Source organism: Tenrec ecaudatus, chromosome 12 (assembly GCF_050624435.1).
Source record: "Tenrec ecaudatus isolate mTenEca1 chromosome 12, mTenEca1.hap1, whole genome shotgun sequence".
Taxonomy (NCBI): domain Eukaryota; kingdom Metazoa; phylum Chordata; class Mammalia; order Afrosoricida; family Tenrecidae; genus Tenrec; species Tenrec ecaudatus.
The window spans coordinates 121,056,625-121,080,974 of record NC_134541.1 but is presented as its reverse complement, the minus strand read 5'-3'; the positions used below and the strand labels follow the sequence as shown (position 1 = coordinate 121,080,974).

Genomic DNA, 24,350 nt, shown 5'->3' with positions numbered 1-24,350 from the left:
TTGAAGACTGACTTTGTGATTTGAAAAATCAAGCTGAAAGCTTCTCAGAATGAACCACTAAAGGACAAAAAGATGGAAAACATAATAGCAAGCAAACTTCAGAGAAAGAGATCATGAGGTGACTGGAAATGCACTGGCTTTGGTAAGGTTCCTCGTGGTCCCTAAAGCAACATTCTTGCTCCTCAAACTTTTTTTTTATTAAAAAGTCATTTTATTGTGGGCTCTTACAGCTCTTATAACAATCCATCAATCGATTGTATCAAGAATATCTGTACACAGGTGGCCATCATTACTTTCTAAACATTTACTTTCTATTGAGCCCTTGGTCTCAGCTCCTCTTTTTTCCCCTCGCCCTCCCCACCCACCCTCGTGACCCCTTGATAAATTATCATTATTTTCATATCTTACACCAATCGCTTTCTCCCTTGCCCCATAGTCTCTGTTTTTCATCCCTCTGGGGATGATGGTGGTGGTTATGTGTCCATCACTGCAATGATATTCCTTGTACATTCATGAATGTTCAAAATGGCAAATTATATTCTAAATAGATACATATATGTTTCCACTGTTATGTGTGCCTATGTATGTATATATGCCCACTTCCATACAGGCCTATATATCTGTAAATCAAAAAGTGCTGTTACTACAATTCCAGTTCATGCATGCATGGATTCATTCCAAATTGCACATGCTGAAACATGTCTCCATAACCAGAAGAGGGTTCCAGACATGTTCTCTCAGTGATGCATTTGTCTTAGTCTCATTAATGCGCCTGCAAAGGAAAAGGCCCAATCAGGAGAGTGATTTCTGATGAGATCTGCTGGGAAATGCAGTGCAATGCACAGAGGTCAGCTCAGCTCTCCGGAAGGACACAGGAAGATCACGAAGGCTTATGATGGAGACGTTTCAAGAAAATCGAAAACTGCACTCATGAGGAAAAGGCCAGTAAAGTTTTGCCAAGGGATTTTTTTTTCATCATGACAATGTGCTCCCTCATTGAAGAGCAGCAAGGACTGTCCTAAGAGAAATTCAGTAAGAAATCTTTACGCACTCACTGTAACCCTGATCTTGCCCGCTCAGATTTCTTTTTTGTCCCCCAAACTCAAAGAGCATCTCGGAGGAAAACAATGTGACTGGTAAGGATGCCACAGCTGCGTTCTGACATGCCACAGATCCAAGAGCAAGTCATTGGTTAGGAAGAGTGAGAGGGAAACATTGCTGTAAAGCAATAGCTTCACATTTTGATATTTTTGTTGAACAAAAGTTTCTATGATTCTGCAGTAACATATTTGGCTTATCCTTATATATATGAGAGGGCTTCAAAAAGTTTGTGGACTTTAAAGATAAAAGAGCTTTTCCACGGATTTTTTTATGATCCCTCACATATTTGATTAATGATAAAGAATATCTCATATCGAATGGAGGCTATATCATATTTTCTCTTATGCCTAGAACACTCTCATTTCTGCTCTCTGCAGTGGGCTTAGCACTGGAGCGGCATTCAAGCTTCACCTCTTCGAATACATGGAGGGATGAGCAATGGAAAATAGCAGTGAGGTGCTACCTAGGGGGTGTAGGATAGCAATTCTGTACTTACTGGCAGGAAACCTTTGAATAGTTTAGCCCGGAAGTAGTGCCCAGTTGCACTAAAGACTGTTTTCATATAGAGTGAAGTCTGAGTACTTTGTAAACATTGTTCTGAGATGGTCTTCCATCATGCAACCATTTCATATCCTGCGTCAGAATTGACTCCATATCAGTAAGTGTATCCAAAGGCTAAGGAGTCCTAGTCCTGCTGTGAGCGAAGCCTTGGGCTGCTAACCAAAGGTACATGTCTCAAAGCCACCACCCACTCCAAGAGAAAGATGAGGCTGTCTGGCCAGGGTAAGATTTACAGTCTCAGAAACGATACATGGGGTCACTATGAATTGGAATCTACTTGATGACAATCGGGAGATCAAAAGACTGTTACTTGAATTTTCCAAGGAAAGGAAAAGGTAGGCAAGCAGTCTGTGGTCCCCTCAGACTCCCCACCAGATGCCCTGTGCCTGGTGGCCTCCCTGCCCTGCCATGCTCTTTATCAGCTCTGAGGTGGCTTGTCACTTTGTTGGTAGTTGTCACTTTGCCATACTAAAGTGGCAGCTCCAGTTGGGTTTCCACCCACCCCACCCCCATCGTTTCCAAGCTGCTAATTGCCACCTGCTGATTTCCAGTAAACACTACACTTTACCCATGCAATTCATCAAAGAGCTGCGGATTGTTCTGAATAAGTGTGTGTATACACATGTCCCATTACAGAGTGAGTCGAATTTAAATCACAGGCAATGTTTGCTCACAAAACTTCATTAACAAAATGTCAAGGAAAACAAAATTACTAAATACCTTAAACCGCAAGTTCACACACTGTGTAAACAACTCAATTCACAGATTAAATTCTGGAACCAATAGCGTGAAGACAGATCTACTCAAGGAAACTTTGAATACTGGAGATTTACACTTGTTGGAGAAACCAAACCTCAAAATATTTTCACAGAGAGTGTGTGAGTGCGGCTGTGTTTTGTTTGCGAAATATTTGCACATTCTGCTTTAGGTTCAGGATCAACCTTATTCCAAATCCTAGCTTTCTGGTTATCAGCAAGGTCCATGCAGGTTACCTGGGCATTCAGATCTCTGTTTCCAGATTTGTACAAAGAAGATGGATAATTTCTAGGTCCCAGAAGATAACATGTAAAATGCCTTTTTTTTCCCCCCACCTAATTGTTTGGTTTTATTTCACCAGAATTGTTTGCTTTTTCAGCGATAGAACTTCGATTGACAATAACATAGGAGAAAAATAAAGCTATCGGTTCATTAGGCAAATATGTCTCCAAGCATAATTGCATATAGAGACTTAAATAATGCCTTCAGAACTCTATGACCCCCCCCTCTCCATTTCTTGGCTCTGCTTTCTCATGCAGACCCTACTTGTGGTGAGCTAACCAATTATCCCACAGTTCCAGGCTTGTATATTATATTCTCAGCAACGATCCATAATTAGTATTATGTATTAGGAAATGACCCACTGGTTCATTCTTAGACCATGCTCATATAGTTTGGGGAGGGTTCATTGTCTGCTCATTTAGGCCTCCCCCTTCTAGGATGAGCACATAAACAACCACATACATGGAGACAAAGCAGAGTATCTGATCCTCACACCAAAGAAGAGAAGTTCAAGGGCAGCCCGGCCCCTCCAGAAAGTATTCATGAAAGGTTCAAACATTGGGTTCTGAAACTCAGGATTGATGTTATGGATTACATTTTGCCCTCCCAAAATTTAAGGTCGCGAAGAGGAGGGGGAAGGTGAAGTACTAACCCCTGTACCAAAGATTCTGATGGCATTGTGGGGCATGCACTGGGCTGCTAACCACAAGTTTGGTGGTTCAAACTCACCAACCACCCCATGGAAGAAAACGGAGGTTATCTGCTTTTATAACCTCAAAATTTACAACCTCAAAAATCCTAAGGAGCCATTCTATTCTGTCCTGTTGGGTTGCTGTCAATCTGAATCAACTCGATGGCAGTGGGTTTGGTTTTTACCTCTATACCTATGAAAGTGATATGGGAAAGAGACTCTTTCTTCAAAGATATTGTTAATGTAATGAAGTTCTTGTCTTATCAAAAGAAATATTTACTTTTGGAAAACATGGGGCATTGCAAGAGAATTTTATTTAGAAACTCCACAAAAATCCACTACCCTCGATCAATGCTGACTCATAGGGACCTTATAGGGCAGGATAGAACTGCCCCTGTGAGTTTGTGAGACTGTAACTCTTTACGGGAGTAGAAATCCCATAGAGTGGCTAGTGGTTTTGAACTGCTGACCTTGCAATTAGCAGCCCAATGCCTAAACACTATGCCACCAAGGCTCCTGTAGAAACCCCTAGGAGGAATAAACTAAACCAGTCAGCATAGCTAGCCTCAGTATTTCTTGTCTCTGGTCCCATGTCACCCCCACCCCACCCCACCCCAAAATGCACATTAAGTGTTGTGGGTTTTTTTAAGTTCCCTTTTTGCACAAGATTCTTGGAACTTCCCTTGGGGTAGTGAGAGGTTCTGGGAAATTTAGTTCCAAGATGTTCTCATGGACTTTGTGCATGCTCTGTCTGTATCCTCTCCTTCGCTATTTGCCTTGTCTCATTTTCCCTGAGAGATTTCATACATGTAATTCCTTATAGAATCCAGGGTGAAGGTCTCTCCTTCTCTCGCTGCTTCCTGCTCACATAGAGGCATAGAGTATCATCCCCCTGACTATATGAGAAGAAATCTACTTGAATCTACTCTGCATTAAGGAGAGCAAGCTTTGTTCAGGGGGAAACGCTTGCATTGAGGCTGAGAGTCATTCGCATGCATCGGCTTGTTAGTGGTCAGCAGTCTGGATTTCTTCAAGGTCAACGAGGTCTCCCATTTCATAAATTCTGCAACAGTCACACCAAAGGTTGTCCTAGGAGAGATTCTCACGATAATAATACTGAGACAAAAGAAAGGAGGGGCAAGGAGCACATTTATACCCATCAATGGCATGTCTGTCCAAGAACACTGTAAGACTAACTGTACATATTTCTAAATGGTATCCCTCCCTTACTTCATTCTAAAAGATTCCTAATGTAGGTTTTATTGTAATAATAGTCAGGAAGATAACTCCTTTTTTTCTATATGTTCTGACCCTGAGAACGCTTTTAGGACACGCTGCCTAATTCTTTTGCGTGTGTGCTTGTGGATCTGCATCTGTCTCTTTCTGTCATGCCATCTGAGAAACTGATGGTTGGAAATATATGTGTGGATAGAGTACTGAAGATAGCTTTCGGACGAATTCAAGGCATAGGATTGAGACAGCTCTCTTCTGAGACTGCAACTTTCTCAAACACTCTGAAAATCCATTCCACACTGACCTACAGGGCTTCTGATTTCTCACGCTGATGCCATTTCCTCCTGATTAGAGGTTGAAAGCAGCACTTTCATAATTAACCAGGGTTTCAGCTGGGCTCAAGGTGGTGGCCATAGCAGGCTCTTTTAACTCACAGTGCTGGTTTTCCACTGTATACCATCTCATCTGTCTTCACCAAGAGCGGATGGAAGCCCATGTCCATCACCTAATCCAAGCCTTTCTTTTTCCTCTACTGGATGTGGGGCAGCAGTGGAATGCAGACGAAAGCATCAGTATCCCTTGCCCAGTTATCCTCGTGTACCCATTCCTGATGATAGCCACTCAAGTAAGCCTGGTGCCTATAGAGCTATTGCTGTGTGTAGTTTTACGGCCCCTTGTCTAATTCTGTGGCTGTCCTGTTCTACCGACACTGTGTTATTCATCGATGTGCTACAAGAAACAGTGACACTGCGCATACTTTGCTAGACTAGTTAAAATAAAGTCCAAAGCTGTTGCCATTTAGGGAAGACAATTGGCCAAAGAGTTTGAGCATTGTTACTGTGCTCCCTTTTTCCGCTGCCCAATTCAGAGGAAGCAGCTCCTGAAAATCGTATACATAGCTTTGAAACACTGTTAGATATTGAAGGCCTAGAGAACAGAAGCAGAACACTGCCTGGAGGGAGTACCAGAGGATGGGCCTCTCCTGGCAGCAGACACTCAAACTGTGGTTCAGGAAGAGCTGCTTTATAGATTTGGAGTCGACGACCTTGTTGGCATACATGGGGTAAAGCCTGAGGGAGGAGAGCCTTCAGGATCTTCATTTGCTCAAGAGGCATGACTCAAAAAAAGGAGAAATAGTTGCAAAACTCTGATAAACATCAGAAATTGAAATGTGCAAGGTATGAATCTAGGAAACTTGGGGATAGTCAAAAATGAAATGATATTGATATCCTAGGCATTAGTGAGCTGAAATGGACTGGTATTGGCCGTTTTGAATCAGAAAATCATATGGTGATTTAGTTATATGGCACCTAAGAACAACAACAACAACTTTGCCAGGAATAACACAATCAAGTGGAACAGTATGAAATTCCTTATCAAAAAGACCACTGCAAACTCACTCTTGAAGTTCAATGCCATCTGTGATAGGATTATATCTATGCGCCTTTAAGGAAATCCAATCGATATAATTATTACTCAAATTCATGCACCAGCCACAAACACTAGCGATGAAGATGAAGAAATTAAAGAACTCTAACAATGACTTCAGTCTGAAATCTATGAAACAGGGAATCAAATTACATTGACAATTACTGGTGATTGGAATGCAAGAGTTGGAAACCAAGAAGACGGTACCATAGTCGGAAAACATGAACTTGGTATAGAAGCAAAGCTGAATATTGCATGATAGGATTTGACAATGCCAACTACTTCTTCACAGCAAGTACCTTTTTTCAACAACAAAATGGTGCCTGTACACATGGATTTCGATAGGTGAAATACAAAGAAATAAAATCAACGACATCTGTGGGAAGCGAAATAGCACCTGGCTAGGACCTAACTGTGGAACAAACCATCAATTGTTCCGATGTAAATTCAGGTCAAAGCTAAAGAAATTACAATAAGTCCATAAGAGTGAAATATGACCCTGCGGCTACACCACCTGAATTTGGGAGCATCTCAAGAACGCATTGGATGCCGCATTCAACACTAATGACAGAAGACCCGGTGAGCCGTGGGAGGGCCTCGAGGACATCTTTCATGAAGAAAGCAATTGTGATTACTAAACACAAAAGATCCAGTGGATGCCAGAGTAGACTCCGAAACTTGCTCTTAGTCCTACAGTCGCTAAAGCAAAAGAAAAAAGATGAAAGCAAAGAACTGAACAGAACATTTCTTTTTATTAATCATTTTATTAGGGGCTCATACAACTCTTATCACAATCCATACGTACATCAATTGTGTAAAAGCACATTTGTACATTCATTGCCCTCGTCATTCTCAAAACCTTTGCTCTCCACCTAAACCCCTGGCATCAGTTTCTCATTTTTCCCCTCCCTCCTCAGTCCCCCCTCCCCTGAATAGAAAATTTCAAAGGACATCTTGAAAAGACAAAGCCAAATATTATGATGAAGTGTGCAAGGACCTAATTAGAAAATCAAAAAAGAAAGAACAAGCTTAGCATATCTCAAAATAAAAGAACTAAAGAAAAATTCAAGCCTCGAGTGGAAATACTGAAAGATATGGGCAAAATATTGAAAGATGCAGGAAGTATCAAAAGAAGATGGAAAGAATACACAGGGTCACTTTACCAAAAAGAATCAGTCAACATTCCACCATTTCAAGAGATAGGATATGAGCAAGAAGCAAGGGTGTTGATAAAATAAGTTTGAGCTGCGCTGAAAGCATTAGGCAAAAACAAGGCTCCAGGAATTAATAAAATACCAATTGAAATGTTTCAATGAGATGATGAAGCTCAGCAAGCACTTACTAGTCTATGCAAGGAAAATTAGAAAACAGCTACTTGGCCAACCAACTGGAAGCGATCCATATTTGTATTTATACCAAAGAAAGGTGCCCCCAACAGATTGCTCAAATTATAGAACAATATCATTGATAGCACATGCAAGTAAAATTTTGTTGAAGATCACCCAATAACCGTTGTAGCGGTCCATTGACAGGGACCTGCAAGTGGTTCAAGCCAGATTTGGAAGAAGATATAGAACAAGGGATATCATTATGGATTTCAGATGCTTGGCTAAACGCAGAGAAAACCAGAAAGATATTTACCTGTGGTTTATTGACTCCGCCAAGGCATTTGACTTTGGGGATCATGAGTATGCCAGGGCATTGACTCTATGGATAACCTTGAAAAGAATGAGGACTCCAGAACACTTTACTGGGCTCATGTGGAACTTGAACTTGGATCAAGAGGCAGTTGTGCAAACAGAAGAAGGGAATACTGCATGGTTTAAAATCAGGAAGGTGTGTCAGGGTTCTATCCGCTTGCCATACTTATTCAATCTGTATGCTGAGCAAATCACCAAAGAAGCTAGGTTTTCAAAGAAATATACTGTGGAATCAGAATTGGAGGAAGGTTTATTAACAACTTGAGATATGCAGAGGACACAAACTTGCTTGCTGAAGGTCAGGAGAACTTGAAGCACCTGCTGATGAAGATCAATGATTGCAGCCTTTAGTATGGATGACAACTCAAGGTAAAGATGACCAAAATCCTCACACTGGACCAGTAGGTAAATGGAGAAAAGATTGAAGTTGTCAAGGATTTCATTTTGCTGGGATCCACAGCCAATGCTCATGGAAGCAGCAGTCAAAAGACCAAAAGATGCATTGCTTTGGGTAAATCTCCTGCACAAGATCTCTTTAGAGTATTGAAAAGCAAGGGTATTACTTTGAGGACTAACCTGCAACTGACCCAAGCCATGGTATTGTCAATTGCCTCCGGTGCACGTGAAAGTTTGACATTAAATAAGGAAGACCAAAGGAGAACTGAAACATTTGAATTGCGGTGCTGTCCAAGAACATTGAAAGCACCCTAGGCTGCTAAAAGGACAAACCAATCTTTCTTGGAGGAAGTACTGCCAGCGTGCTCCTTAGAGACAAGGATGGTAAGGCTTCATCTCATGTAGGTTGGACATCATTCAGAATAGAGCAGTCTCTGGAGAAGGACACCATGTTTGGTAAAGTAGAGGGCATTGAAAGAGAAGAAGGCCCTCAATGAGATGGATTGACGCAGTGGCTGCAACAATAGGCTAAAGAAATGACTTAATGGCACCCAACAATAGCAACAAGTTAATTTCTGAAGTGGAAAATTATTTCAACCGGTTATAGCTTAGTTAACAAATTACATCAGAAAAAAACAATTATTCTGCAATAGGCACATCAATACGCACGCATGATTTTTTTTTTCACTACTACTTTACAACTTTTAAAGAGATTGGATTTTCAAATTATAAAATAAATGAGAATTGGCATTTCTAGGAGATTATTCAACTTAGAATTTTAACACTCGCTATATGCAAAGCAATTCTTTAAAGCACTTACTATAAATTTAATGTAATAGGCCTACGTTAAATCCCCTTGGCCAAAAGCAAGTTTCTGTAATTCTGCAAAGGCAGTGGTGAATTCAGTACCATGGACAGAGAGGATAATCACTACTCTGAACTTTTGTTAAAATGGCACCTAGGCTGTCAAGGAAAGTCTGGTGTGAAAGTACCTTTGGGGTACCATGGGAAGAGGGTGCCTCCGGGGCTGAGTAAGCCAGGAGCATGGAGATCTAGGGGTGGGGGGGAAAGCCACTGCTTCCATAATATCTCTGAATAGCACGACCAATTTCACTTAGTGACAGATACTGATTCAGTACCTTTTCAACACACAAGCCATCACAGTCCAACAAACTGACAAATTTATGCAACAACCACTTAAGCTAGTAATGAAGAACCTGAAGAATTCTACCCATTCCTTCAGTCTGAAATTGATCAAGCATGCCATCGAGTTGCGCTGATAATATTGTGAGGATTAAATTTTGACTTACCATAATTAGCTCTTCCCCTGCCTTTTGATCTCATTCTTCAAAGTAACCTTTGGGATATCCCTGAGTACATCAAATCCCTCTGACATGGGTTGAGCTATGTCCACCCAAATATGTGTTAAATTGGCTGATCCTTGATTCTCTGTGGTTTGAGAGTGATGTCATCTGATGTGACACACCATTAGGAGGATCAGGGGGCGGCCTGCAAAACCCTAATCCCATCACATCCCTGATCCTATTTGAAAGGTGTTCCCTTAGGGCATAGCCTGCAAAACATTTTATTTTATGAGAGAGAAACAGGCAGAGACTAGTGGGGGGGAGGGGGGAGCCTACTACCACCAAGAAAGAAGGGTGTGAAGCAGAATGTGTTCTTTGTACCTGGAGTCCCTGTGTTGTCACACTCCTAGAAGCAGGTAAGACTGATGCCAAGACGTATGGAAAGCTCCAGGAATGCTGGGACCACAGATGCTGAAAGGAGACAAGGCCATTCCTTCTAAACTGTGAGCGAAGGGACAGAGGGAGCCTTCCCAGAGTTGGTGCTATGAATTCAGCTAGCAAGCCTTCTAAGGATAAATTGACTGACTAAGCCCATGTATCTGTAGTATTTGTAATAGCACCAGTAAATAACTAGGACACCGTCCAAAATACACAGATGCTCAAGGACAGATGCACACTAGCTGCTGTAACGCCATCTTGTTGACTGCTGGATGACCTGCCTCCTTCCCCCTCCTGTCTCGGAAAGTCCCACCAGCGATTGATTTTAGAATGTACTCTCATGTTCTCGAGAGCAGAACATTGTGATTTGGTATTGAAACCAGGCTGTCATCACCAGGGCTGTACCCTGTCATGCTCACTAACTCTAAAGAACAGTAACATTAATTTTGCTCTCTGCTTCTGCCCTTGTTGCATAAGTCCTAGACAAATTATAAATGAGTTTGTTTTGCCTTTAAAGATGGACTGAAATGTCCACTCGGGACTGCAATCAAAGAATCGCTTTTAGATTCCAGCAGTGTGGTTATAACCGAATACTCTTCTAAACTATCAAGACCTTATAGTAGCTGTCATTTATCTGAACCTGCAACATCTAGTTGGTTGGCTGGGAAATCACTGTGTGCCTCCACCTGGCGGCTGCTGCTGGAAGTGTGGGACCCCGAGGGGAGGCGCGCCCTGGTTTCACCAGGGCTCAGGACGCTGGAATTTTGGAATTCTCCCTGAGTTTGCTTCCGGAGGTAAGTCTAACTGTGGGACGGGTCCTGTGGTTTGACTTGGGAAGGGGCATGGACTCGGTCATTCCAGTCGCTTCTCACCACGACGCTGGCTGAGAAGTCTGGTGGCTTGTTGGGCGGGCAACAAGTTTGGTGGCTTGTTAAACTGACAGCTTGTCTTTTCAGACACTCACTTAACAAGTTTGGTGATTCGGTTTGGCTAGCCGTGGCTATTTGTCTTCTGTGTAACTTGACGCAAAAGTATTTTTGTGTGTATATGGGTGTGTCCTTAAGTTTCCCTTAACTCTAATTTCATTTCTTTTTCTTCCTCTCCTCCCTCCCGGTGACTGGGTTTCTAGTTATTAGTCTGGCAGTCACTGACCAGGCTGACTGGCCCTCTGGACAAAACAAACAAACAAACAAACAAACAACAAACTTCTTTTAGTTGTTATTTTTGTGCTTTCTAGTGTCAGGTTTAAATTGTTGGCTAAAAGTAAATGAACTTTAATCAGGACAAAACATTCTTTGTTTTATAAAAACAAAATTTTAAAACTGTATGGTATTTTTTCAAGAATCTTGAGTGGTTTTGTCCACAAACCTGAGATTTGGACAGACTGAATGCATATTAATCTAATATGCCAGGGCACTGGAGAAAACATTTGGGCTTTGGGAAGTAGATTTCTTTGTGTTTGTGCCTTGGAGTTTTTTTTTGTTTTTGTTGTATGTGTGCATGCTTTGGGGGATTTTTGTTTGTTTGTTTTTCTTCTTTTTTCCCAAAAGTTTTATTGGCATATAATTCACATATCATATAATCCAATCGTTCAATTATATCTAGAAGAGCTCTAGAATCTTCACCACAGTTTTACTCAATTGATGTGTGTATGGATTGTGATTAGAGTTGTATGACCCCCAATAAAATGGTTTTTAAAATAAATACATCTATCAATATAAAAAAAGCTCAAATAACTACCCTTTGAGGTGTCTGTCTCCTCCGTCCTCCTGTAATGCAGTCTCATTCATCGTTGGTTAAATCTCAGGTTATCTTTTGGGTCACACTTCTTGACTGTTCAGTGCCTTTGACTTTCTGTACAAGAGCTTTCAACCACTGCAAAATGCTCTCTCTGCACTGGGCAGCTCAGGGTATTCTATGTAACACCCCTGGTTCCACCTGTACTCCAGAATTTCTTTGCAAAATGGAAAATTCTCTGCGGTGGTCCCAAACCCTGCCTGTCTCCTACAGCTTCTTGGACAAAGCCCTCCTGCCTTGCCTGAATCTGTCAGCTGTGGCCTCTGTCCCTGATTCCCTGCAGACAGCAGCCACCACCCCGCTCTCTCATCAGAGGAAAGCAGAGTGGTCACAGACTGAGACGGCCTGCTTTCCCCTATAAAGAGACACAGGCTCCCTGCTCTACAGAACTCTGCTGAAGTCCCTGCTTTATTTGTAAACTCATTGCCTCTCTGAAATGACTGCCGGCAAATAATGGTTACATGTTTTACATCAGAGGAGCACAGCTGTATTCGCCAGGAGGCCAAGAACGCTATGTCGGGCTTCAGCAGTGGGGAGGGGACATGAAAGGAAATGAATTTTTTTAAATCAAAATTGATACAAATTGCTCAAAGGACAAAGGTGGGGATGGGGGGAATCACATCACCGTGAATGAGGAGAGTGCGTGATGCGGACCCAATGCCCATCTGTAGACAGCTGGACATCCCTTGCAGAAGGGTAGTGGGGAGATGAGTCACTCAGGGTTCAGTGTAGCAACAATGAAACTCACAACCTTCCTCTAGTTCTTGAACGCTTCCTCCCTCCCAATTATCATGACTCCAATTCTACCTTGCGGACCTGATTAGACCAGAGGATGTACAGCGGTGCAATAGGGATCTGGAAACACAGGGAATCTAGGACGGATGAACCCCTCAACACCAGCGGTGGGAGTGGCAACACCAGGAGGGAAGGGGGTGTAGAAAGGGAGAACCGATCTTGGAGATCTATGTGTAACCTCCTCTCTGGGAGATGGGCAATGGGAAGGTGGGTGAGGGGAGACACCAGGCAGTGTAAGATAAGATAAAATAATTATTTATAAACTACTAAGGGGGAAGGGGAGAGTGGGGTGGGACAGGGAGAGGGAAAAAAAGGAAACCAAGCTGATTCCAGGAACCCAAGTGGAAGGGGAATTTTGAGAATGACAAGGGCAACGAATGTATTGGGGTGCTTTGCTCAATTGATGTATGTATGGATTGTGATAAGAGTTGTATGAGCCCCAATAAAATGATTTATTTTTAATATTGCTCAAAGGGATTATAATGCCTGGAGAAATAAGCCAAAGGGCTGTAACCCAAACTGTAATATTGGCCTTAAAAGAAGCAGGTCAAACCCCTCAAAAGCCTATAAAACCAGACAGTTAGGGTTCAGATTCAGAACAGGTGACTCTTAGGAAGAAATCAGTGCATATATAATAAAGAAGAAAAGCACTAAATAATAATATTTAATCCTTTTCTCAATCAAGGGAAAAGTTGTGTTTATATTTCAAGAGATAAACAAACAGCATAAATTTCTCTTTTGCGTTGTCTCCAGAGATTCCTCCCAGGACTGTCTCAGTCAGAGACCTAATCATTTCTCCTAAGACTCCTGAACCCGTGTTTCTGGCCAAGCTGGCGTGCTAGTTATTTCATCTAAAGTAAGTGCAGATCACTCTTATTGGGCTTGCATTCCTCACACAAATTGATAAGTAGCATTTGCCAGGATCTGTGGTTTCCACCCAGGACACCCAGTGAACTCCAGAACCATGGGAAGACAGAAAAAAGTCTCTCTCACAACAAGAAAAGATGTGCCTTGAACTTTACTTGGGATGTAACGCTTATCCGTTGTGTGTGAAATCTGCAAAAGTTTGTCTTAAAGCTGAAATGCAGGTGTAAATGTCTTGGTTATCTGTTAAACAAACTAATTATAGATTTATCTCCTTAGCAGGAGTAACTTTTGCTAAATATAAAAATAATACTGCAGAACTTGGCAAAGAAAATAAATTTTGTAAAGCGTTCACTTATCATAAAATTGTACAAAAGAAGCAGTGTTAATTATGCTGTCAAAGGCCACATTAATATATATTTAATAATCCTATCACTATTATTAATTGGGGCCCTCATAAAAAATGTTCTAAAGGTATAAATGCAACTATTTGTACTTATGTAAGCATGCTATTTGGAATTATACAGAATCCTTTATTGGGCTAATACTCCATCTTTTGTTCCCCTGAACAGTGAGACTAGTAAACATTGCCTGTAGCTACACAGCCAGTAGTCAGGTAAGGTCACACTGCTTACTCAACTGTTTTCTGGCAAGAACATGGAAAATTAAAGTTTTAATTCCTAGAAGTTGTCTTTGGTTAATTTTAAGATGAAAAAATAAAGAGATAGATAAATGAATAAATGAATGTGATAAATGTAAATTTTAAGCTAAGGGGGCAAAAAGGCCCCTTAATCCTCTCTGACAGAGACCATGGTCTTAATCAAAATAGCTGACAGAAGGCCTGCCTGGCTTAATGTAATCAGGGGCATGAGACCCTGCATGTCAAAAAATAGTTTAAATATGGATTAAAATAAAATAAATAAAAATTAAGTTTGAGTGTTTAGAAATTAAGTTTAGGATTGGCTTTACTAGGTTCATACTATTTTCTTCTGACTATTGTTATCAATGCAGTGATTGTTAATGAATACAGCAAAAAATAGAAAGTTGGTAAGCCTACTTGGTTTCAGCCATCAATTTGAATCTTTAACGTGGGTATAGAACATGCCTGCAGAGAAGGCTCTGAAATGGCAAACCTCGCCCAGTGCGTTGAGTGCTCTGGACATTTGCAGACACTGACAAAGATTACTGTTGGCTTTTTAAACTTTAAAGGGGTCTGTGCCTAAGGCTGAACACTGAACATTAAAAGGAACCTGTAAGCTGCCTGAAATTCTTGCTAGGTGACCACCTGGGTACATTTGTTGTGTAGAAGTGGAAAGAAATGCAGCAATAAGAAAATGGGTTCAGTCTGGTCATGAATCTGGTTTACAGGAACTAAAGAAGATGAGAGTGGGTTGGCTGGTCTGAAGCTCATGGCCTAGCCCAAGAGGGCTAAAGTTATTAAAATTTTGTGGCTGGACCCATGGTCCAAAGCCAAGGCAACCAATGAACAACCTGGTGGGGCCAAGTGAGGCAGCCCACATTAAATTGACCAGAACCCCACCTGATGAAGATAACATTCTTAAGCCTGTGAATTGGTGCATTTTGCTGCTGACTTTATGGATGGCCTGTCCTGATTTGACTTTGCTTATGGATGCAGACTCACAGGGTTCCAATCGGAAAGAAGATTCTTCACATCAAAGAATAGCTTGTCTCCTGAAAGCACTAGGTTAATATAAGTGGGCAGAATAAAAATTGAATGCCAAAAATTGGGGAATAAAGGCATAAGTTGCCCAATAGATTTTCTGACCTTCCCCCATCTACTCTCTGTTATGTACATGGTGCAAGGGGGATTTAAAAAGTATCTGGAAAGTTCTATTATCTTATAATGCCATTGTTCCATAAACTTATTAAGAACCCTGACACTCCTGGTAGCCTCCGGCCTGTTAGCTAAGCTTTTTCCTTCAAGATAAAAAGAACAAGCTATCTGGCCCCAGAATAGATTTTTGTTTTGCTCACTGGTATATGCCAAGCACCTAAAACATAGCCTACTACACTTAGTAGGTATTCAATAAACACTGGCTGAATGAGGGAATGAACAATGGTCATAGCTCCTGGCAAGCTGATGCCGGGGTTTGCAGGGATTGAAATCAGGGAAATCCCACCCTGGAGCTGTAGGAGAAATAAACTAGTGTCTAATTGAATGGACTCAAGGCCAGAGATGTCCAGAGTCTGGAGAAAATACAAGTACAAACCGTTGATGGCTCCATGTGTAAACACTATGATTAAAATCAAACTCCTGAGCCCAAGAACTTCTAACTGAAAGAGGTCAGTTTTTTAAGGTATAAAAGTGGCCCCAAATATCAAATATAATTTAAGAAGAACATTTATTAAATTTTAAACAGAAAAAGACATCATGTGGAAGTGGGAGATCATTATCATGAGATCATAATAGCATCCAGGGGTTTGTAGAGATTCAGAGATTTAAAGAGGACATGGGAGGGCAAAGGAAACCATCACAAAAGCATGACTGGCAGAGCAATGCACCGTAGTTACAGATGCGTGTATTAAGCAGGAATCAGACTATAATTGGGACATGTACCTTAGGTGAAGCTTACAAAATTGGTTCAGGTTCCACCAATTAAGGCTGTCAGGGTGTGACTTAGGACCATGAAACTAGCACCTCAGGGCTCACCCAAGCAAGTTCCCAATTGTCCCCCAAACAGGCTATGGACTTACAGTAACCTACTCTCAATACACTGCCTAGAGCAGTGGTTCTCAACCTTCCTAATGTCTCGACCCTTTTATACAGTTCCTCATGTTGTGGTGACCACCACCACCCCCAACCATAAAATTCTTTTTGTTGCTACTTTATAACTAATTTTGCTATTGTTATAAATTGGGCAACCCCTGTGAAAGGGTCACTGGGCCCACAGGTTGAGAACCACTGGCCTAGAGAAAAGCTATTTGAGGTGCCAGTTACTGGTGAGAAGGATTCACAAGAGGCTGAATCAATGTGGAGACTCATAAATAGACTGAGGGTTTCCACTGTAGACCATGGCCTTTTGCAAACGTAGTGAACAGAATGGTAAGCTCAAATACAATTCCCTCCTCTGATCATGGATTTTATTAAAAATTCCTTGTTCAGAAGAGAAATTTTCAAAGGGCAGCTCAAGAAGACAAAAGGAAATATTGTAATGAAATGTGCAAATACCTAGAGGTAGAAAACAAAAAAGAAGAACAAGCTCAGCATATCTTAAATGGAAATAACTGAAGAAAAAACTCAAGCCTCAAGGGGCAATCTTGAAAGATTCCCAGGGCAAAATATTGAATAGTGCAGGAAACATCAAAAGAAGATTCTGTCTATAACTGGCATATAAAATGTGATTGATAACTACTTGCTGAATCTTACCCAGCTCAATCTACTATTAACATAACCCGAGAAAGGCTTGCTTTATTCCCACTCCTTTTTTTTTGTCATTGACTTTTGGTTGTTGTTGTTGATGTTTTGGTTTTTCGTTGCTTTGTTTTGCTCTGTCATGTTTTTGTGCATGTTATTCTCTCCGCAGATCTGTCTAAATAAGATAGGCTGGATGAACTATCTGGAGGAGAAAACAATGGACCAACAGTTCTGGTGGGAGAGGGGGTGAAAAGGAGGAGGTGGGGGAAAGGAAGTGGTGTTAACAAACCCAGGGATAAGAAAATAACAAGTGATCCAAATCGGTGGTGAGGAAGGTGTAGGAGACCTGGTAGGCTGTGATCAAGGGTAATGTAACCGAGAGGAATTACTGAAACCCAAATGAAGGCTGAGCATGATAGTGGGACAAGAGGAAAGTAAAAGGAAATAGAGGAAAGACCTAGGAGGCAAAGGGCATTTATAGAGGTCTAAATACAGGCATGTACATATGTAAATATATTTATATATGAGGATGTGGAAATAAATCTATGTGCATATATTCATAGGTTTAGTATTAAGGTAGCAGATGGACATTGGGCCTCCACTCAAATACTCCCTCAATGCAAAAATACTTTGTCCTCTTAAACTGGCATTCCATGATGCTCACCTTCCTGACACAATTGCTGAAGACAAAGTGGGTGCATAGCAAATGGTGAAGAAAGCTGATGGAGCCTGGCTATCAAAAGAGATAGTGTCTGGGGTCTTAAAGGCTTGAAGATAAACAAGCGGCCATCTAGCTTGGATGCAACAGAGCCCACATGGAAGAAGCACACCAGCCTGTGTGATCATGAGGTGTTGAAGGAATCAAATCATTGTGAATGAGCGGGGAGTGCAGATTGGGGACCCAAGACCCATCTGTAGGCAACTTGACATCCCCTTACAGAAGGGTTGGCGGGGGGAGACAAGCCAGTCAGGGTGCAGTGTAGCAATGATGAAACATACAACTGTCTAGTTCCTAAATACTTCCTCCCACCTTCCCTCCACCCCGACTATCATGATCCCAATTCTACCTTACAAATCTGGCTAGACCAGAGGATGTACACTGGTACAGACAGGAACTGGAAACACAGGGACAGATGGTCCCTTCAGTACTAGTGCTGAGAGTGGCAGTACCAGGAGGGGAAAGGAAGGTGGAGTGGAAAGGGGGAACCAATTACAAGGATCTACATATAACCTCCTCCCTGGGGGACGGACAACAGAAAAGTGGGTGAAGGGAGACTTCAGACAGTGTAAGATATGTCAAAATAATAATTTATAAATTATCAAGGGTTCATGAGGGAGAGGGGAGTGGAGAGGGAGTGGGGAAAATGAGGAGCTGATACCAGGGGCTCAAGCAGAAAGCAAATGTTTTGAGAATGATGATGGCAATAAATGTACAAATGTGTTTAACACAATGGACACATGAATGTATGTATGGATTGTGGTAGTTGTATGAGCCCGTAATAAAATGATTTTTTTTAATTCCTTGTTCACTCACAGACTGGAGTGCTTCTTCCAAATGGGTCAGTCGACACCTTTAGATGGCTGCTTGTCTTCCATACAAGCCTGTGAGTTCATAGACACCATTCTTTCTAATAGCCAGGAACTATCTGAGGAATTTCTCACTATGCAGCATCCCTTATCATTTCAGGAGGGTAAGTATTGAGCATGGTCACAATATAAGGACTAATAGTTCTAAGATTGGGGTTTTAAAGTGAAAGCTCAAAATTAATTCATATATTTGGTTCACTTCAGGGGAAGCATTTTAGCTTCCTAAGAAATAATATTATAAGGAACCTCCATGTGACAGTTGATTATTTTAATAATAATAGCATCATATCTTTAATTGCATAGCTGCAAAATACTATTAAAGGGAAATATATAAATGTGAAAGAAAAAGTTTTATTTTGGGCCAAAGCATGTAGAAAGGTTCATTTATACAGATTAACAAAGCTTGCGCAATCAAACATTGCTCAAAGAAAATAAAGAAAGTGAAACTTGAGGCAATAATCTCACTGGTACTGATTCACTAAGGAAAAGTTATTCTGCATAATTCAAGACATATACCAAAGGGTGTGGGATCTGACAACAAGTGGAAAATGTGTGATAGACTTAAGATGCCAATTATTGGGCAACTTCAAAATTACTACTGAGCAACTTCAAAAGCAATAGATATATTTTTTAATCATTTTATTGGGGCTCGCACAACTCTTATCACAATCCATACATCCATCTATTGTCTCAAGCACATTTGTACATGTTGTCATCATTGTTTTCAAAGCATTTTCTTTCTACTTGAGCCCTTGGTATCAGCTCATTTTCCCCCCCCTCCCCAGCCCTCCCTCCCTCCCTCCCTCATGAACCCTTGATAATTTACAAATTATTATTTTTTCATATGTTGTACTGTCTGGTGTCTCCCCCCAACCCCTTGTCTGTTGTCCATCCCCCTGGGAGGGGATTATAAGTAGGTCATTGTGACCGGTTTCCCCTTTCTCCCCCCACTTTCCCCTTACCCTTCTGGTCTGGCTACACTTAATATTGGTCCCGAAGAGTTTATCTGTCCTGGATTCCCTGTGTTTCCAGCTCTTATCTGTACCCATGTACAAGCTCTGATCTAGATATTTTTAACAAAGTCCATGATCTTGGGACATCGGTCCTCTGCTTCTGCCCATACTGGGGCAAGTCAGCTTTAAGTCCAAAGGAGTATCTCCGTTACTTCCATTTGCAACAGTGTGTTTGAAGTTCCATTTCATTTTAGTAGAGTTCAAATTCGATCCTTTGGATGGGCCTTATGAAAACTGCGCTACATTGAGTTTTGAGAATGATGAGGGCAACAAATGTATAAGTGTGCTTTACACAACTGATGTGTGTGTGGATTGTGATAAGAGTTGGATGAGCCCCAATAAAATGATTTTTTTTAAGAAAAGAAAAATGCGCTACATCTTACAAAAGATGAAGTTTGCAATCTAGGAAGTCTGATGCTTGAGACCTAGGTCACCAAAAGCAGAAAACGAGTTTAGTTGAAAGGACATGATTGACAATATCGTACATTAGTCATTTTCTATTGGGCAGCTACAAAAATATATACTAAACTTTTTTTGGTCATTATTGTTTTTCAAAAAAGGCAAACTGTCCTCTTCTAGTTTACTACCAACAGAAGTGAAATCACTTCAGAGAGAGAGAGAAAAAGACAGAGAGAAACATTTTCTCTCATAAAGATTTACCTTCTCAGAAACTCCGGGGGCAGTTCTGCCCTGTCCCATAGAGTCACTAGGAGTCAGAATCAACTCAGTGAGAATGACTGTGTGTGATATAGACACACCCCTCCCCACCCCCAGTCATGACTCTCCATGGAAATTCACTGATCAGCATCATCGGTAGTCCATTAAGTTAGGGTAATTGCAGGACAAAGATATTCTGGAGGGACTACCTGGCCCTTTTCCCACTCTCCTAAGGGAAAACTGACTTGAGCTGAGGTGAGACCTTGCCTAAAAGACCAGTGAAATAAGGGGTGAACAAATGGATTATTAGCTATATGATGGGTACTTCAGCAATGGAGCACAATGCTCAAAGTAAAATGGTCTGCTGATTTTTGACTCTTGTTCAATTACCAAATGACCTTTTGGTTCAGTTTTTGTTGTTGTTGAAAATTGTTTTTACTTTTTCCAAGCCCCAAGTTTAAAAGGGCTCTCTAGGGGTGTATGGTTTGTGTGGGTTACCCTAAAATTCCAATGAAAGATATGGAAATAAATCTTAATAACAATATCAGGTAAAATGCTTGCAAAAACATGTAGGACTAAGAATAGTAAGTGCCATGAGGTGTTTGTTCATATTAAACAATGCCAGTAGCAGGTACATTCTATAAACACGGGTTATATACAAAGACATATATACAGACATTCAAACATGTATCTAGTAAGACACTAAACTGTTTCTTTAGATCAATGTCAGCAGGAATTCTCACTGCTGTTCTACTTGGTAGCCCCTAGCTTAAACCCCATTAGCATCTTTGGTCACAATTGTTTTGTTTTATTTTACAGCTTGTTAAATTTTCTAATTATACTTTCTATTTGGGACTCATAATATCTAAATTCATTAATTAGAAAAGTTGGGAGAAATAATAAGTGTTGTTGCTTATTTACAGAAAATATTCTTAAACACCCAAAGTCCAATTAAAAATCATAGAAACAATCTATTCAGTGGTTAATCCCTAGGCTTGATGATATTTGGATTAGTTGGAATTCATGAACTCTATCACCATCCCAAATTCTAGAAATCTTAATTTAGCCTGGTAGTTTTCATGATATCAGCTCTTTCTTATGAATCCATTTTTTTTTCTTGGAAACATTTGGTCAAATGTCTTAGTAGGCCAGCAAAGCAAAGGCTTATCGATAGATGACGAAACTTGATGTGGCCACAATTAATTCTTTTTTTTTTTTAATGAAAGCCCTAGTTGGGAATTTTTGAAACAATGGAAAGCCAGACAAAGTTCATTTAACGCCAAAGGGAATGTTAGACAAAAGGAAGCATATTACAATGATAAACTTATTCTGATATAATGCCAAACTTTAAAGTTACTAGACTTGTTTTATTTCGGAGTTGTATAATTGAGAAACTGTTGGAGTAATTAGACTGAATTGTCTAGAGAAACAAAACCAGTAACATTTGCATATGTATAAGAAAGAACTTTATATCAAGAAGGCATCAAAGAACTTTATATCAAGAAGTAATTTTATATCAAGAAGGCATCCCGGCCCAGTCCAACTCAAGTCCATGAGCCCAATGTCAGCTGGGGCTCCTTTCAGACTCATGTAGCCACAGGCTGATGCTGTGGAAAGGTGAAGCGGGAAGCAGGGAGATCCTGGGCCAGTGAGTGCAGTCATGTGGATCCCAGGTTGGTGGGAACATGGCAGCTCCCCAAATGGCTCTCAGGGTCGGCAGCACATAGAAGGCTGCCCCTGAAGACAGACCCAGACTCCCAGCGAAAAGAAAAGCTAGGGCTTAACTTTCAGAACTCACTCTCATCAAGTCAATGGGCAAAGTAGAACTGCCCCTATAAGCTGCAGAGACTGAACTCTTTTTTTTTTAATCGTTTCATTAGGGGCTTGTATAATTCTTATCACAATCCATACATACATCAATTGTGTAAAGCACATTTGTACATTCATTGCCCTCATCATTCTCAAAACATTTGCTCTCCACTTAAGACCCTGACATCAGGTCCTCATTTTTCCCCTCCCTCCCCACTCCCTCATGAACCCTTGATCATTTACAAATTATTATTTTGTCATATCTTGCCCTGTCTGACATCTCCCTTCACCCACTTTTCTGTTGTCTGTCCCCCAGGGAGGAGGCCAAATGTAGATCCTATCAATTCCCCCTTTCCAACCCACCCTCCCTCTACATTCCCAGTATCGCCACTCACACCACTGGTCCTGAAGGGATCATCGCCCTAGATTCCGTGTTTCTGGTTCCTATCTGTACCAGTGCACATCCTCTGATCTAGCCAGACTTGCAAGGTAGAATTGGGATCATGATTGGGTGGAGGGGGGGAGCTTTTATAAACTAGGGGAAAGCTGTATTTCTCATCATTGCTACATTGCACCCTGTCTGGCTCATCTCCTCCCAAGACCTCTCTGCAAGGTGATCTCCAGTGGCCTACAAATGGACTTTGGGTCACCACTCTGTACTCCCCACCTCATTCACTATGGTAAGATTTTTTTGTTCTGATGATGCCTGATACCTGATCCCTCAACACCTCATGATCGCACAGGCTGGTGTGCTTCTTCCAGTGGACTTTGTTGCTTCTGAGCTAGATGGCCGCTTGTTTACCTTCAAGCCTTTAAGACCCCAGATGCTATATCTTTTTTTTTTTCAGACACTATATCTTTTGATAGCCGGGCACCATCAGCTTTCTTTGCTACATTTGATCATGCACTCATTTGAGACTGAAAATCTTTATGGGAGTAGAAAGCCCATCTTTCTTCGAAGAAGTGGTTTTGAACTGTTGACCTTTTAGCAGCCCAATGAATAACCATTATGCCCACCAAGGCTCCTTCAGGCAAAAGGCAAGAGGAGAGAACTACTTACTGTCTCTTATGCACAAGGCCACACTGCCAAGGAGACATCATCAGGCTGTGACCTGATTGATAGGTTGGACTCCACCCCTACACTTACACTTTCACACAGCTCAAGTTGATATAAAACCTAACTGCCATATATTTTCTTAATGAAATTTAACACAAGGCTGGTTCCTAGAAGTAGAGGTTAATTACACCTGAAAGTGTCCTACCTTTCCAAACTGATGTACCACTCTAACACCTCCAACATCAACTACTACCTTCTGTCCTTGCTACATGCCCTTGTAAACCAGATTTCTGCAATGCGCCCCAGTGGCCACGCAGAAATCACAATGCAAAGAAAAGTGGCTCACATCTAGTGGGTGCTGGTAAAGCCTAAATCCAAAACTTAAGACCTTCATCTGGAAGATCCTCGTCATCCCCCAAACTGTGGAAGCTGGTGAAATCAAGTTAGCAAAAGACCATAACTTATCATATATACTCGTGTATAAGCCAAGTTTTTCAGCACATTTTTAATGCAGTTTTTGTAATAAAATTAGGTGCCTCGGCTGATATTCGGGTCAGCTTCTGCTTGAGTATATATGGTAAGTTCCAAGAACCAGGGGTTCTGCAGAGGAAAAGCATACCCAGGATCCAAAAGATGCTCTCCACTCCTGGCTCCTCTCTTGCTGGGAATGGCATCCTTGTTCTTGCATCTGGTTTGTTTCTAGGTGCCATGAGGTTGGTTCCAAATCAGAACAAACCTGTGTACAATAGAACAAAATACCTCTCTGTATAAAACCATCCTCACAAATGTTATGTTTGATCCCATTATTGCAGGCACCGGGAGCAACCCATCTCATTGAGGGTCTCCTCTTTTTGCTGCCCCATACACTTAACTAAGCATGATGTCCCTTTCTAAGGACCCCCCACCACGCATTAGCAAACCATGAACCCAGAACTCCCAGAAAATAGGAATAACCTCTGATAATGCCAAAACGAGCATCTATGTTCAGACAAGAACTCTGGGTCACACCAAGCCTAAGCAAACAAAATCAGAACCCCACAACAAACTTCAAAGAAAGGAGTCAAAAGCGTTTGCAAGCAAGACAGAGAGAAAGCAAGCAAACTTAACAATTTGCATCTGAGAAAACATCCAGCAAGACTTAATAAATAAGACTTCGTTACGTTTCTGAAAGCCCCGAAACATCAGTTCATACATTCAGAGTGCTCACCTTTGTGGAATCTCCAAGGGACCATAGAAATGGGAGGTAAACACCTCTTTTTCTGAGGCCACATTCCTCAGCTCTCCAGAGATCCAACCAGGAGTCCTGTTCCCGACTCCACCGTTTGTTTTAGGAACAAAGAAAACCACACATTTCAAATATACTTTAAGGAGAACATTTATTAAAAGTCTTAAACAGGAAATGATCCACCAAAGATATATCATCCAGATTTGACTATTAGCACGAGCTTGTAATGGAGTCCATGGATTTGCAGATTGCAAACTAAAACCAAACTCTTTGCCATGTG

The 24,350-nt window shown here is 41.2% G+C and overlaps 1 long non-coding RNA gene across 1 annotated transcript in view; it reads right to left on the bottom strand.

Annotated features, from left to right (window-relative positions):
* Positions 1 to 24,187, bottom strand: part of LOC142423371 (uncharacterized) — a 151,795-nt gene extending 127,608 nt beyond the window's left edge. Inside the window, exons 1-2 of the long non-coding RNA XR_012779116.1 lie at positions 24,053 to 24,187; positions 23,465 to 23,581 (exon numbers count right to left, since the gene is read on the bottom strand). This is a non-coding gene — a long non-coding RNA (uncharacterized LOC142423371). The remainder of the gene's footprint in view (positions 1 to 23,464; positions 23,582 to 24,052) is intronic.
* Between the last annotated feature and the right edge of the window lie 163 nt (positions 24,188 to 24,350).